Source organism: Ceratotherium simum, chromosome 6 (genome assembly GCF_057802395.1).
Source record: "Ceratotherium simum simum isolate JZ-2026a chromosome 6, ASM5780239v1, whole genome shotgun sequence".
NCBI lineage: Eukaryota > Metazoa > Chordata > Mammalia > Perissodactyla > Rhinocerotidae > Ceratotherium > Ceratotherium simum.
In genome coordinates this window covers 54684162-54699184 of record NC_141905.1, presented here as the reverse complement: position 1 = coordinate 54699184, position 15023 = coordinate 54684162, and the positions used below count along the sequence as shown (strand labels likewise).

Sequence of the window (15023 nt, the reverse complement as noted above, 5' to 3'; positions counted from 1 at the left end):
TTCTTCATACTGATTTATCTTCCAAACCATGATTTAGAATGCAAATCTTATGATAGTATTTCCTAGCTTAAAAATCTTCAGTGATACTCCATTACCCATAGTAAAGCTTCCCAAAACATGTGCCCCAATCGTGTACTGCAATGGATTAAAATATGCCAGTGGTGGCCAAGGTTGGGCCAGGTGTGTTGCCAGTCACAAGAAGCTTCTACCTTTTATCCCAGTGTGCCATACGTGTTTTCATTTTCTATGTATGGCATGAATGGAGGGGTTAGAAAGGACTGGCTACAAGGTCCAAACTCCAGACACTTATCAACTTTCTAGTCCCATCTCCAGGACTCATCACCTCACACCTTGTTATCTAATGATTGCCATTTCCTGTCACGTGCCAAGCTATTTCATGCTACATCATTGCACAGAAGGTAAGCTCTTCCATCAAACTGGAATGAACCTCTCCCTTTCTCTAACTTCTGCACATCTTTTAAAACGTAATTCAAGCTTTGCCTTCTTGGGTAGCCTTCTCTGAGTTTCCAGGATGGAATTGGCCATTCTAGCCTTTGTGCTTCCACTGTAACTCATAATCTACCTCTGTTATGGCACCAACACACTGAAGAGCATCTTTTGGTTAACATGTTTATCTCTCTTGCTAGTCTGTAAGCTGCTTGAGGCTTTTCTTCTTTGTTTCCCAGTGTCTGGCACGAAGGCTTAAGAAAAAATCAGATGAACTAAATGCAGTGTAATAGTTTATATCAGTCAGAATGGTCTAGGTTATGTTGCTGCAACAAATGACAACACAGTGAAAGTTTATTTCTCAGTCATGCTGTAATCATTTAGGTTGATGGTGTTCCATATCAACTCATGGTCCCCTTGGAGAATTACGCATGTGCTCTCTCTTTCTCTCTCTCTCTCTCTATATATATATATATATATACACACACACACACATACATATATATTCATTTTTTAAAAAATTGTCGTATAACACACACAACATAAAATTTACCATTTTAACTAAAGTATACAATTCAGTGGCATTAAGTATATTCACGATGTTGTGAAATCATTACTACTATGTACTTCCAGAACTTTTTCATCACTCCAAATGGAAATCCTGACCCATTAAGCAGTCACTCTCTAGTCCCTATCCTCACCCTCCCCCAGCCCCTGGCAATCACTAACCTGCTTTCTTTATTTGTCTATTCTAGATATGCATATAGATGGAATTATACAATATATGGCCTTTTGCATATGGTTTCTTTCACTTAGGATAATGTTTTCAAGGTTCATGCATGTTGTAGTATGTATTAGTACTTCATTTCTACTTATGGCTGAATAATATCCCATTGTGTATATATACCATATTTTGTTTATCCATTCATCAATTGATGGACATTTGGGTTGTTTCCTCCCTTGGCAATTGTGAGTAGAGCTGCTATGAACATTCATGTACAAGTTTTGTTTAAACACCCATTTTCAGTTCAGTTTCAGTATGTACCTAGGAGCAGAATTACTGGGTCATATGGTAATTCTATGTTCAATTTATTAAGAAACCACCAAGTAGTTTTACACAGCAGCTACACCAGTTTACATTTCTTCTGGCAATATATGAGGGTTCTAATTTCTCCACATTTTTGTCAAGAGTTGTTATTTTCTGTTATTATTATTATTATTACCCTACATGCTCTTAATACATTCACATCACTCTGCTCATATTTTATTGGCCAAAGCAGGTCACATGATCATGCTTAGCTTCAAAGGGAGTGGGAGGCACAGTCCTAACATGTGCCAGAAACAGGAGCACTGGGATATTTGTGAGTAGTCCTAATGACTGTCACACAGTTAATGTCAGGAGAGATGAGAGATTAGATCAAAATAGACCCATCATCTCTCTGCAAGTTCACATATACAAATCAGGCCATTATCTCTTACTTAAATATTATACAGCTTCCAGAAGGAAAATGAACAAAATATCACTGAGAGTATATAAAGGTGAGCTAAAAGAAGAGGAGGGGGGAATAAAGGCCAGAAGGAAAGAAGAACAGAAACAAATGAAAAACTTCTAAAGTAGAGTACTTTATTTTGTTAATTATAAACATATTTTTGGAAAACATACAAAAGCCTGTCACTTTGAAAAAAAATTAGATCTCTTTTTTTTAGTACAAAATATGTGTAGCCAAATACTATCCAAACGCCAATAATTAAACCTTCAGACTGGAGTAGATTCACCTCTCAGTGGCTTCACAAGGAAGTGCTGCAGTACCTTTTGTTAAATAGAATAACCAAATAATCATTTTTCTCAGGAAGCTACAAAAAATCCATCTGAAAAATGTGGAAATAAAAATCTGCATGGAAGGATTTTCCTAAAAAGGAGCACTTCATGTCAACAAGCTTCTCCTGTCACCTAGCAACCGCTCCTCCGGAGGTCCCTTTAATGGGGTGATTTTAGCTGGCAGCTGGTGCAACGTTGAAATGATCCTGTTTGTTTTCCTGCTCCCCAGTGTGCAGAGGTCACGGCTGATAATAATGTGATTGCTATTCATTATTATCTTGGGTGTGACAACACGGCAGAATTCCCTCGGAATGCTTTTTTTATCTTGATATTGACTCTGTATGTATAGTAGGGTCACACTAGATACATTTTTCTAAGCCTAAGGATATTGACATTTTAGAAATAAAAATGACTAATATGGGTGGTGGGGTGGGGGCAAAGCATTGTTGTACTTTGTCCAATTTGTAACTGTTCAATCAATAAATAAACACTCATTATTCAAACTACCTGGGTTTGGATCTCAGCTCCGCCACTACTAATTGTGTGTTCTCAGACATGCTTATTAATCTCTCTGTGTTGTGCTTGAATCATCTGTAAAATGGTGCTAATAATAGTATTCACCACATAGACTTGTGAGGATTAAATGAGCTCATGTGAAGTGCTTAGAACGATATCTGACACACAGTTACTCTATGTAATCAATGGCTTTGATTGTTTGGGGTTGTGTTCCCTCTTGACAAATCACCCTTCCTCTTCCACCCCTCCCTGACTGGGTTAGGCACCCATGCCACGTGTCTGCCTGGCTTGTTGTACTTCCCCATGGCTAAACAGCACTTATAATAGAATTATAACTGTGTGTTTAATTACCTGTGTCCCCCAATAGCTAGAAGCTCTGGGTGGGTGGAGACCCAGTCCCTCTAGTTCACCACTGCATCGGTATGTGTTGGAGGAGTTACTCACCTGTTGTACCCTGAGCAGGGTAGTGTGAGGATGCAGAAGCGGCCAACCTAACTTGCTGGGGAACAAGGGGAGGGCAGCAGCTGGCTGAGATTTACCAGGACTCTGCAAGGACTTTGAGAACGAAACTGCTGAGTCACAGGGATGCCTTTTGAACAGAGAATCATCTTTATTTGAGGTCTTGCAACATCGCTGCTTGGGCATGTAGCAGGTACTGACTGCCTCACCAGAAAACAAAGGCACACAAATATTTATTATCTTATTTTTGAGCCCTTTCTTGCAAGTATTGGGATTCACTTGAACTAGCTTCAGAAAGGATGAGTGGAGGGGTAGGTAATGTGTGTAAGGATATACATACAGAGTGTGCCTCAGAACCCAAAGGCAGGAATGCAGCTGGATCTCCTGCAGGACTGCCATCAGGAGCTAGGGCACCCTCTGTCAGATTCCTGTCTCTTTCTCTCTGGAGCTGGATGATTCCTTGATGCTAGATCTCCCTGCCCATCTGCTTCTTTCCTCATTTTTCTGTTCAATGGAAGAAAATCTCTTGGCTTCTGGGGTTATGTGTCCCTCAGTTCCAGTTGCACCCTGAGAATAACTAGCTGTTGCTTAGCTGCCAAAGTTAATTTCCAGGGGAGAATCTGATTGGTTCAAATTGAGCCAGATGTCTCCCTCTATCTAATTTATAATTGCCCAGGATCATCTATTACAAACAAGGTTGCCAGGAGTCCACTTTCATGGGTGAGCAATTCATTGTGAGCAGGGTGACTGAGAAATGGGCAGATACTCCAGTAGGTTTCTGCTGAAACAATGTAGTTCAAAATAGTCCCCACTGTTATGCAAGATTGGTTAAGGAAAATAACATCATGGAGTGTAGAGTACAGCTTAGCTAACCAGAAATCACTGGGTTTTGGTAGCTTTTGAGAGTTGCCCCTTTAATGCCATTAAAAATATACAAACAAACAAAAATTCTTTTGGATGGGACTTTATTCAAAATGACCTGCATAGTTTTCTGAAAACAAGAGGACACAAGCTCCTCCCTTTGCCTGGAATTCTCTTCCTCTCCTTCTGCATTGGTCTACGTCCCTAATCCCCATCCATCTTTCAGATCTCTGTTTTACACATTCCCCAGGTGGAGAATATATGGTTTTTTCCCCAGAGAATTTATTTGGATAGACCCAGGGATGAGGAGGGCCCTGCATCTAAAAGAAGGTGTTGGGTCTTTTGGTGGTGAAGCATGGCTTGTGCTGTCCACACAGGACCCAGTGGAGCAGCGAGAACTTGATGTTGGAGTCATGGAGCTGCTTGACTGCTGCTGGCGGCACTTTGCTGACCCCAATCTCCTCTACTTTCGTGATCTGGATCAAGTGGGCCCAGGCGCAGTGCCAGGTGCCCATTTCATGCAACATTAGGTGAGGGCGCCAGTGGTGGTCAGGTCCTGGTACTCCCCGTATGGCTGCAAATTCTTTTACCAAAATCCAGGCAGAGGATATGTTTGGTGTACAAACTCAGGTATGCAAAATATTAACACTTAGTTTTCTATAAGTGAACTTGATTCTGTTATGAGCCCCCACTTTGATTTGAGTGGTAACCATCTAATCTTAGTCACTCAGGGATTCCCCACTTCCCTATTGTTGCATCAAAGTTCAGGATCTAGTGTTAAAGTGCAGGGAGGGGCAAGTGGAATGCCTGGTCTGTTTGCTGGCATCTGCTAGGAAGTCATCCTTCTCACCTGGTTTTTAGTTGTTAATCCACCCAGGTCCCAGCTGAGTCATCCCTCCTTAGGTCTGGGTCCCTCTCTTAGCTCTGGGGCTCTCTTAGTTCACTGGGTGCCTTCTCAGGAGCATGGGGCTCCTGGTGTTCCACATCATGCCAGGCACACAGGAACCCCATGAGGTGGTTGCTGCCCTTCACTATGCCTGGGTTGCATTCAGTGGAATCATCTACTGTCCCCTTACCTAGCTAAGTGTGGGGAACTCCAGTGAAGATCTCTTGGGCCCATTTGCCCAGGCCACCACAGCCATTCCTAGTCTGAGATCTTGCCTCCGGTCCCCCCTGAGCTCAGAACCCCAAACCCGTTTAGAGTTTCTGCTGTTTTGCCCCTCCTGGGCTCTACTGGAGAGGGGCAGCTTAAGTCCCCTCTGCATTTAGAACTCCAAAACCAATCTGGGATTTCTGTTCTTCCTCTTTTTCATGCCCAGGGGAGAAGGAGGGTGAAATGTTCCTCTCTTAGAACCGAGTAGAACCAATCTACTCACTAGGCAAGACCAGAGAAACTTTATCTATTCTGGGGATGGCAGGTAGAGGAGGAGGTAGGATGGGAGAAGAGAGGAAACAGGAATAAACAAGAAACAAATGCAGGAATGAACAAAATGAAGTTTTAAATGGCTTTCTATGCCTTTCTTTATCCATGGCAAAATTCTAGAAAGGTCCATTTAATGAATCTTTACCCACTTGGGAAAGCAGTGGTCACTGGGAGTCAGCAAGAATTCACCAGCTAAGTTAATCTCTTTTTTTGATGATTTACAAAGCTGGAAGATCAAGGTGATGCTGGAGGCTGTGTTACCGGATTTCAGCAAGGCAGGTGGGAAGGCAGTGTCACTGGGAGTCAGCAAGAATCCCTAGCATTATTAGACACTTTTACATATGTTATTTCCTTTAATCCTAAAAATAACCCAGTGAGTGAAAGAAAATTAAATTATACCGAATGTCAATTACAGACCTTGTATAGCTGAAGACACTGAATTGTAGGCAGATATAATTTCCTTAAGGTTACATGGTTGGTGTAGTAGCTAATACCCTCTCAGTTGCAAATGATATCTGAATCCTACTCAAACAGTGTTTTAACTATCTATTGCTGCGTAATATACGAGTCCATAACTTAGTGGCTTAAAACGACAACGTTATATTTATCTGCAATGTGGACAGGGCTCAGGTGGAGAAAGCTTATCAACTGGGGCTGGAGCGTCGACTTCCAAGATGGCTCATTCACACGGCTGGCGAGTTTGTGCTGGCCTTCAGCTGGGAGCCTCAGTTCTTGCTGTCAGCTGGTGTGATGGTTAATTTATGAGTTACCATGACTGGGCTAAGGGATGCCCAGATAACTGGCAAAATATTATTTCTAGGTGTGTCTGTGAGGGTGTTTCTGGAAGAGATTGACATTTGAATTGGTAGACTGAGTAAAGAAGATCTGCCCTCACCAAAGTGGGAGGGCATCATCCAATCCACTGAGGGCCTGAGTAGAACAGCAAGGTGGAGGAAGGGCAAGTTTGATCTCTCTGCTTGAGCTGGGACATCCATCTTCTCCTGCCCTTGGAGACCGGCACACCTGGTTCGTGGGCCTTCAGACTCAGACTGGGACTTGCACCATTGGCTCCCCTGGTTCTCAAGTCTTTGGGTTTGGACTGGGACCACACCACCAGCTTTCCTGAGCCTCCAGCTTACAGATGGCAGATCATGGGACTTCTCAGCCTCCATAATCATGTGGGCCAATCCCTCAAAATAAATCCCTTTCTATATATTTCTATATATCCTATTGCTTCTGTTTCTCTGGAGAACCCTGACTAATGCAGCTAGGTTCCTCAGTTCTCTTCCATATAGCTCTTCCACATTGTTAGCTTGGGCTTCCTCACAGCGTGATAGTCTCAGGGTGGTTGGACTTCTTATACAGTGGTTGGTTTCCAAGAGTGCAATAGCTGAAATCTTAAGGCTTAGGCCCAGAATTTGCACAATGTCATTTTCACATTGGTTAAAGGCAGAGGGCCAACCCAGATTCAAGGAGAGAGACTACGCAAGTTATGAGTACTGGGAGGCATGGTTCATTGAGGGTTACTAAAGTAATAGTCTAACCGTACGGGGCTAGGGATTTTATTGAGTCACATTACTGGCTGGTCCAAGAAGTATAGCTGACTTAGGCTATAACAAGGCACTTAAGGGAGGTCAACAGGAATATGCTTCTCCTTGCCTCTCACTTCTGCTTCCTCTGTGTTGATACCATTCTCAGGTGGACTCCTTGCTAAAGGTAGCAAGATGGCCATAGTATTTCTGACTTTCAAGGAGCCATGATCAAGGAGCCAAGGATCATGCATCCATCCATCTATGCACCTGTCCTGTGACTGGAAGGATGGAATATGCTAGTTGTTAGTCTGGGTCATGTGGTCACTTATCATGTGCACATGTTAACGATTAACTACCTACCCAGTAGTGTTTCCCAGCTTTCTTCTCCATTGACTGAGAGCCTGAAAAAGCCAAATACTCCATTTCTCAGCTTCCCTTCCAGTTAGGGGTGTCCATGTGACTGAGTCTGGCCAATGAAGTGAAAGGGGAAGTGATCTGTCAGAGTTTCAGGGAAGATTTTTGTTGAGATTTTAGCTAAGCTATTCCAAGGTATTGCTGCTTTGGCATCTATTTTGTTCGGTCAAGTGATCTGTGGGGGCCTTAAACTAACACCAGCCTCCTCATGCAAACTCATACTCTAGATAGTAGCCCGCAGAGTCACAAGTAAATGTAAGTTCCTATTATGACTTCCCCAACAGCCTTTGTGATAAAGTCTCCCCCACCTACCAGGGCCCTCCCCTTGTGCCCTCTCCCTTAGATAAAACCCCTGTGGAGCTTACCAAAACCCCACTCTTTTTGGTTTGAATTGAACAAATTGGCCTTAGCCTAGGAACCCTAAGCACTCCACCCATAGACCCTGAAAAATGCATGTTCCCCAGGTCCTGCCGTTCTCTCTGCCTGCAAGGGTCACTTCCTTGTGTGGCCCCTCAAAGTATGCATTGTACTTCCTCCAGTACCTGTGAGTAATAAACCTCCTCATTTCAGTTCCTCTTGTGGTCTTTTGCTGAACCCCAGCTCATCATCTAGGATCCCAGGGTCTACTTAATAAATATTAATTTAACAAAGTCCTAACAGTTTTCTTCCCTGATTGAAGGAGAGATTAGTCTTCCTATGTGTATACCCCCACCCCACCCAGTGACTTCCTGCTTTGACACTAATGTGTGAGAATGAAAAGACTGGAGTTTGACAATGAGGAGAAGGCCAAGAGAATCTCTGAGATGCAGGCCTAGAGTCTGACATTGTTCAACCACTAGTCCAATCCAGAAACCTCCTACACCTATATAGTACATATCTCTATAGTTTATAGTAACTTGTAATTGAGTTTTCCCTTGCATCTTAATTAAACACCATCCCTGGGGCTTGGGGGGGGGTGGGTTTAAGCTTGCTGAACCATATGGACTGAGAGTGTAGGAGGGGTGGTTCCCAAAAGAATCTAGTACTGTTACCAGAAGAAGAGGGGACAAGTAGATGCTGGGCAGGTGAAAAATGTCCCTTTCAGCTGGTAATTCCTGGATCTAGAAACAAGTCTCAGGCTAGTCTATCCTCAGAGCCCGATGAAGTCAGCATTATTATACTCAACTTGCATATGAGGAAACTGAAGCTGAAGGAGATTTGTAGATTTGCTCATTGTCACTCAACTAGTTAGTGGCAGATCTGGAACCACCACCCAGTTCCTTGGATTTTGATGTTATTAATCCTTCCATGAAGCAGCACAAAGCAATAGGGATAACTTATTAACTTGAAAGGGAATTAAATTCCCAAAGGGTTTTGACAGGATGGAACAATGGGATAAATATTAGCAGAATGTGGGATAAAAAGACTTAGGAATATTAATTGACTGCAAAATCAACATGAAGCAACAGAGCAACATGACAGCCAAAATAGTCGACGTGAAGGATGGATATTCAATTGTCGTGCTTTGGTTACTATGTTAATTGTCTATAGCCGTATAAACAATTATGCTCTAAATTTAGCAGCTTAAAACAGTATTTATTATCTCACAGTTTCTTTGGGTCAGGAATTTAGACTGATTTTGCTGGGCTCAGGGTCTTTCATGAGGTTGCAACAAAACTTTTGGCTAAGACTATGGTCACTTGAAGGCTTGACTAAGGCTGGAGGATCTGTTTCCAAGATTGGTCACATGGCTGTTGGCCGGAGGCCTCTGTTCCTTACCACATGGGCCTCTTCATAGGGATTTTTGCGTTTCCTCATGACATGGAAGCTGGCTTTCCCCAGAGCGAGTGATCCAGAGAGAGAGAACAAGCAGGAAACTACAGTGCCTCTTATGAGCTGGTTTCAGGAGTGGTATCTGTCATTTCTGCTTTTCTTCTATTCATTAGAAGCAAATCACGAGTCCAGCTCACACTCAGGGGGAGGGTTCCACCTTCTGAAGGAAGTGTCGAAGAATTTATGGGCATGTTTAAACCACCCACTGTTACCACTGTCAGGACCACACATGAAGCATTTTACGTGATCTGGGCATTGAAATTTAAGAGAAACATTTTACCCTGTAGTTTTTCTTTATTATACCTATCCTGGTTGCAAACTTTTTGTGTGGTTATCTATATAATATTTGTCTCTCCTCCTGGATTACAAATTCAATTAGGACAGGAATGTAACCTGTTTTTCTCACCATCTTATTCCCAAGATCTAGTTTACTGCTTGACACAGAGAAAGTACACAATAAACATTTGTTGAATGTTGAAAAAATTCACTGGACAAAGGTTCAAGGGGACTTCATCTCTATGCCACATGAGAAATGGAGTAAATTGAGACTTATCCGGAGAATAAAAGACTCGCTGGGGAACATGAGAGCTCTTTTCAAACCCGCAAAATGGAAGGGATTCATTATGGACACCTCCAAAGGTGGGAGTTGCCATCAATTATTGGAAGCTCCAAGGTGGCAGATTTTACCTGACTATAAGGAACAACTTTGTAACAAGTAGGGACATTTTACAATGGAATAGAGTGCTTAAGGAAGGAGTAAATTGTTTGAGTGCCTGCTGGAAGATTACTTGTTGGGCATATTATGGAAATGATGAATACATTAGATAGGACGTAGGATCAGATGACTTTCACGGAAATCTGAGATTATGAGATTCTGTGATCTCAGATTTATGCCATTTACCTAAGTTTAAAATGTCAAAACAAACAAACAAACAAAAAACTATCAGCCTATTCCCTGTGGTAGGCATCAGTTGCTTTAGCCAGCATGTGTTCCCATTTCTTTTTGAAAATGTATCCTCCCTTTGTTTTGAGGGACTGCTCCCCCTGCCAACCTTGTGATTTTAGTGGGCGCTGCTAATCAGAGGAACTGCCTCTTCCCTCCAACTTAAGTAGGCATGTGACCCCACAGATCCATCAGAGTGTTCCCTGGGAGTTTCCTAATTGAAACTAAGGAAGCAAGTTCTGTCATCTCTAGTGTCAGAGTGGGGAGGATGTGAGCCTGAGAGATGCTGGCAGATGTATTCCAGCTTCACAAATGAGATGAACCCAGAGAGAAGGAGAGAAATGCAGGTGGAGAGTGAGATGAACTTTCAGTTCCTGCTGCCAAATGTTTTTGAGACTCCGCATCACACCCGCCTTTCTGCAGTTTGGTTTCATGAGCCAATAAAGTCTCTATTTTGCCCATAAAAGTTCAAATTGCATTTCTGTCGCTGGCGATCAAAATCCTGACCACCTGCCTCCATTATCCTGACTTCTCTGTTCCTGTAAATGATACTCTTGCTTACTAAGCTGTGAAACCTCAAGACTTTTGTTGCTTGTCTCTGCAAGTTCCATCAGTACCATGTCTGTGAATTCATCCTTTACCCAGCCACGAAGCTGACTGTCCAAAAACACTGATTTGGACAAGTGACTTGCTCCAAACCTCCAAGAATATACCTTATTCAAATTCTGCTCCAACTATAGAAGGATAGAGTGAAAGTTTTCACAGGATGTCATCAAACTATTTTACTAATTTTTCTAATATATAGTTTCCTCTTCCTTGAACGTCCTGCTTACTGCTCACATGAATCTCACCCTTTCTTCCAAGTCAGGGGTAAGTCCCACCTTCTTTATAAACATCCACCCTAAATCAAAATAATCTCTCCTCCTTCTGGACTTTTGGAGTATTTTGTCTCCTCCAGTCCAATTATATCCAATTTAATTATATACAAATCTATTATTGTCTTTTGTCTTTATAACCTATTTCTCTAATTACCTTACGAGTTCTGAACATGAGGGTGGTGCCTTGTGCATCCTTGCGTCCCCCAGGGCACATTGCTCACAATAAGTTTATTCATTCATTTAGCAAATATTTGTTGGGTATCTGCTATGTGTCAGGAACTATTCTCAGCTCTGGAGATGCAACTGTAAATAAAACAGATGGAAAAATTCTACCATTGGCAGGCTTACATGCTAGTAGAACAGAAACAGAAAATAAGTTATCATGAACAATTATGTTTAAAAATGTGACTATGTTTATTAAGCTATAATGAATAATTATATGCAACATATGTAAATAAATATAATAAACAGCTAAAGCTTATAGTACGTTAAATAGTGATAAGTACTGTGGAAAAACAGAGCAGGGATTGGATTGGGTGTGGTGGGGAGTGTTATAAGTGCCCCATAAATATGTATATTGATTCATCTTTTCCCCTCAGATTTATTTAAATTACTTTACCAACTTTGCAAATTTATTTGATGAAGTTGAACCTCCCTTTCCATAACACCCGTGGAATCTGTTCATTTTCAAATATTTCCTCTATTCATTTTAAAATTATTTTTAAAGCTATAATTAATCATGTCTTTGACATTTTATTAAATGTATCGTTAAAGATGGCCCTAAAATCCCAGAGTAGAATTGCAAACTCGAATGCTCCTAGAGCCATGCCATAGGGGAACAAGGAGAGGGGAGCCTTATTTTGTTGCCATGCAGGATTCTAGGCCTAGTGTTTTTCAAGTGAAACCAGAAATCACATGTGTAAATCTGCCAACTAATCACGTTTTAAAATATATCGTGCAGACCAAACAGGACGAGTCTCGCTGGAGTCTGGCCTACAAGCTCCCCATTGGTAACTTTTGCTGTAGAGAGTATTGCCTCCCCTCACCACTTCCACATTGATCATTCCTGCTTTTTTTGGGACACTTGCCTCCATCAAAACACTCGATTTGGTCAATATTATTATGCACAAATCTGGCATTAACTGTCAGTAACTCATATATGGACATACTGGCTACAATAACTTAATCAACTTGTGTTTTCTATTAACACATTTCATACTCCTCCGTCCAAGATTCCTTTCCATGGAATTAAAGAGTCAGAAGGGAGCTTGCAAGCGTGGGGCTGGGGATTGGGGTGGGGGATGGGAGTGTCCTCCCTTTCAGCCCCTCACCCTTCTTTGGCATCCTTGCAGATGGTCATTCAGGCTCATCACGAGCATTGCCACAGGCAGGCAGCTCTGTCTGTAGCAGCCTGCCAACAATGGGTCCACCCACGAACAGATCTCCATGTAACACTTGCAACTCACATGCGCGATCCTGAGCCTGTTCTTCTGAGCAGCACAAAATGAGTTTTCTCTCAGTCAAAATCATACAGACAAAAAATAAAGTGGTGGTTGCCAGGGGCTGCGGGGAGCAAGGAATGAGGAGTTTTAGTATTTAATGAGCGCACAGTTTCAGTTTGGGAAGATAAAATTCTAGAGATGGAAGGTGGTGACAGTTGCACAACAATGTGAATGTACTTAATGCCATAGAACTGTACACTTAAAAATGGATAAAATGGTAAATTTTATGGTATGTATATTTTACCACAATAAAAACAAATGGCTTTTATGAATGAGCAAAATAGGTTCCTATCCATGTGATGCTATTTCAGAGTTCAGTAATATTTCTTTTGTCTAAGACCTGCCCTATTACAATGCTAATACTCCTAAAATAAAATAAAGTAAAATAAAATTTTAAAAGTTTACTCTCTGTCTCACATGCCGTGATGGTCTGTAAGTGATTGACAAGTGATGAGATACCAGAGCCGGGAAAGTAGGTTTGTAGTGGTGCCATGTTTCAGATGCAAGCCAGGAAAGCAGGAAAAGGAGAAGCACAGACTAGAGGAAGGAGAAAAGAGGAAGAAGTGAAATAGCTAAGTGTGGGAGATGCTAGGGGAATTTAGTCCATGCAGAGGAAGAACAAGGCTTACAAGAGTTCATTGGGGCAAGCTTCTTAGGAGCAAAGGATGCAAGATAAAGGGAGAGGATGGAGAAGTAGGACTTATTAGAAAGACCAAACCAAGGACTGGGAGTCAGATTAAGCAGACATTGAGCAGATTAAGTCTTGGAGAGATCCAATTTGACTCCAAAATCAGACTTTATAAACTAAACCATATCATGCTGGACTAGTGAAGGAAGCCACGTAACTCTAATTCTCTCCGGCATGCCTTATGGAGCCAAGAGTACCTCATTCTCTAGCAAAGTTGCTGTGCATATGCCGATGGAGCATGCTATTATGAAAACCTAGGACACCGGAAAGACGTATGGGGGCAAGGCTATAGGTTGAAATCTCAATATAGTAAGACCCTCTAAAGAGAGTTTCATAAAAGGATGTTATAGGGCACTGTGTCAATTTAAGGTGTTTGTCAGAGTTCTGGCAGGAAACGGATGATATATTAATCTGTCATGTGAGGGGTAAGAGAATCAACAAGTGACTATGGACACTAGAAAGCCATTATTACCCCTAGGCCTGAAGGGCCCAGAGAAGGAACGGTGCTAGTGGATACCAGCGAGGGAGGAGCTGGCCAGCAGGCTGTGGCTGTCAGTAGAGGAGCATCCCCTCTGCTACACCAGAGCCTGGCGAAGAGAGAGCCAGGGGAGTAAATACCCTGACCTCTCTCTCCTCCCATCCTCCAAGACCATTGGCTGAACAAAACGGCAAGCCTGAGTGCATGCAGGTGGCTGTGTTGTGGTTTTTAGAGAAGAGAATTCCAGGACCCACATCAGGATAGTGAGAGGGAAGTGTGGATCTGGAGGGACAAATGGAGACTCTTCAACATAATATCAATATAACATAGTATTTAAGATGTCAGAAGCCAGGCTGTCTGGATTTGAATGTTGGCACCACCACTTAGTAGTGATATGACCTTCTCAAGTGATTTATCCTCTCTAAGATGTGGCAGATACAGATCGCTGGCTGATCCGACAGTCATTTCCAACTCCCTTCTCCCTTGCTGCCTTCTGCTGTAGTCTGGAAAAGTTCAATACCCGCTTTCCCACGCTCCCTTCCGGCCAGGAGTGGTCAAGCGACACAGTTCTGGCTAATGAGACGTAAGTAGAAGTGAAGGGAACATTTCTGGGAATGTTTTTGCTTTTCTGTTAAAAGGGCAGACGGAGCCAGTGCCCCAGCTTCCTTCCCTATCCCATTCTTCTTGCTGGACAGACATGATGTCTGGAACCGGGGTGATCGTCTTGTGACGAAGAGGGAAAGATCTAAATAATCTCTAAGACACAGGCTCTGGCATCAGTGAGCCATAAGCCAGCAGCCACTTATCTCTGGACTGCTTGTTAATAGAGAGAGAGAGAGAACTTTATTCTAGCCACTGTTCGTCAGGTTTTCTGCTTTTTGAAACTGAAGGCATTTCCAACTCATAAACTAAGCCTCAGTTTCCTAATTTTAAAAATAACGGTATTTATTTCAGAGCATTATTGTAAAGATCAAGGAAGGTAACAATAACTAACATAAGTATAGCACTTGGGATGTACCAGGCCTTGTTTTGAACACTTTACATATGTGAACTCTTTAAAACCTCACGAGAACTCTATGTGTTAGGCATTATTATCATCTCCATTTTAGAGATAAAGAAAGAGAAATTAAGTCATTTGACCAAAGTCGCATAACTTGTAAATGGCAGAGCCGGTGTTGGAACCCAGGTAGCCTGACTCCAGGGTCTTGTCTACTTACAAAGCACTTAGCATGATAGCACAGAGGAAGCATC

The 15023-nt window shown here is 42.3% G+C and overlaps 1 long non-coding RNA gene across 1 annotated transcript; it reads left to right on the top strand.

Moving 5' to 3' along the window:
* The first annotated feature begins 3359 nt into the window (after positions 1 to 3359).
* Positions 3360 to 10709, top strand: LOC147916870 (uncharacterized). Its single transcript, XR_015552571.1, has 3 exons — positions 3360 to 3434; positions 4480 to 4732; positions 9705 to 10709. It is a non-coding gene; the product is annotated as an uncharacterized LOC147916870 (long non-coding RNA).
* Positions 10710 to 15023: the final 4314 nt, after the last annotated feature.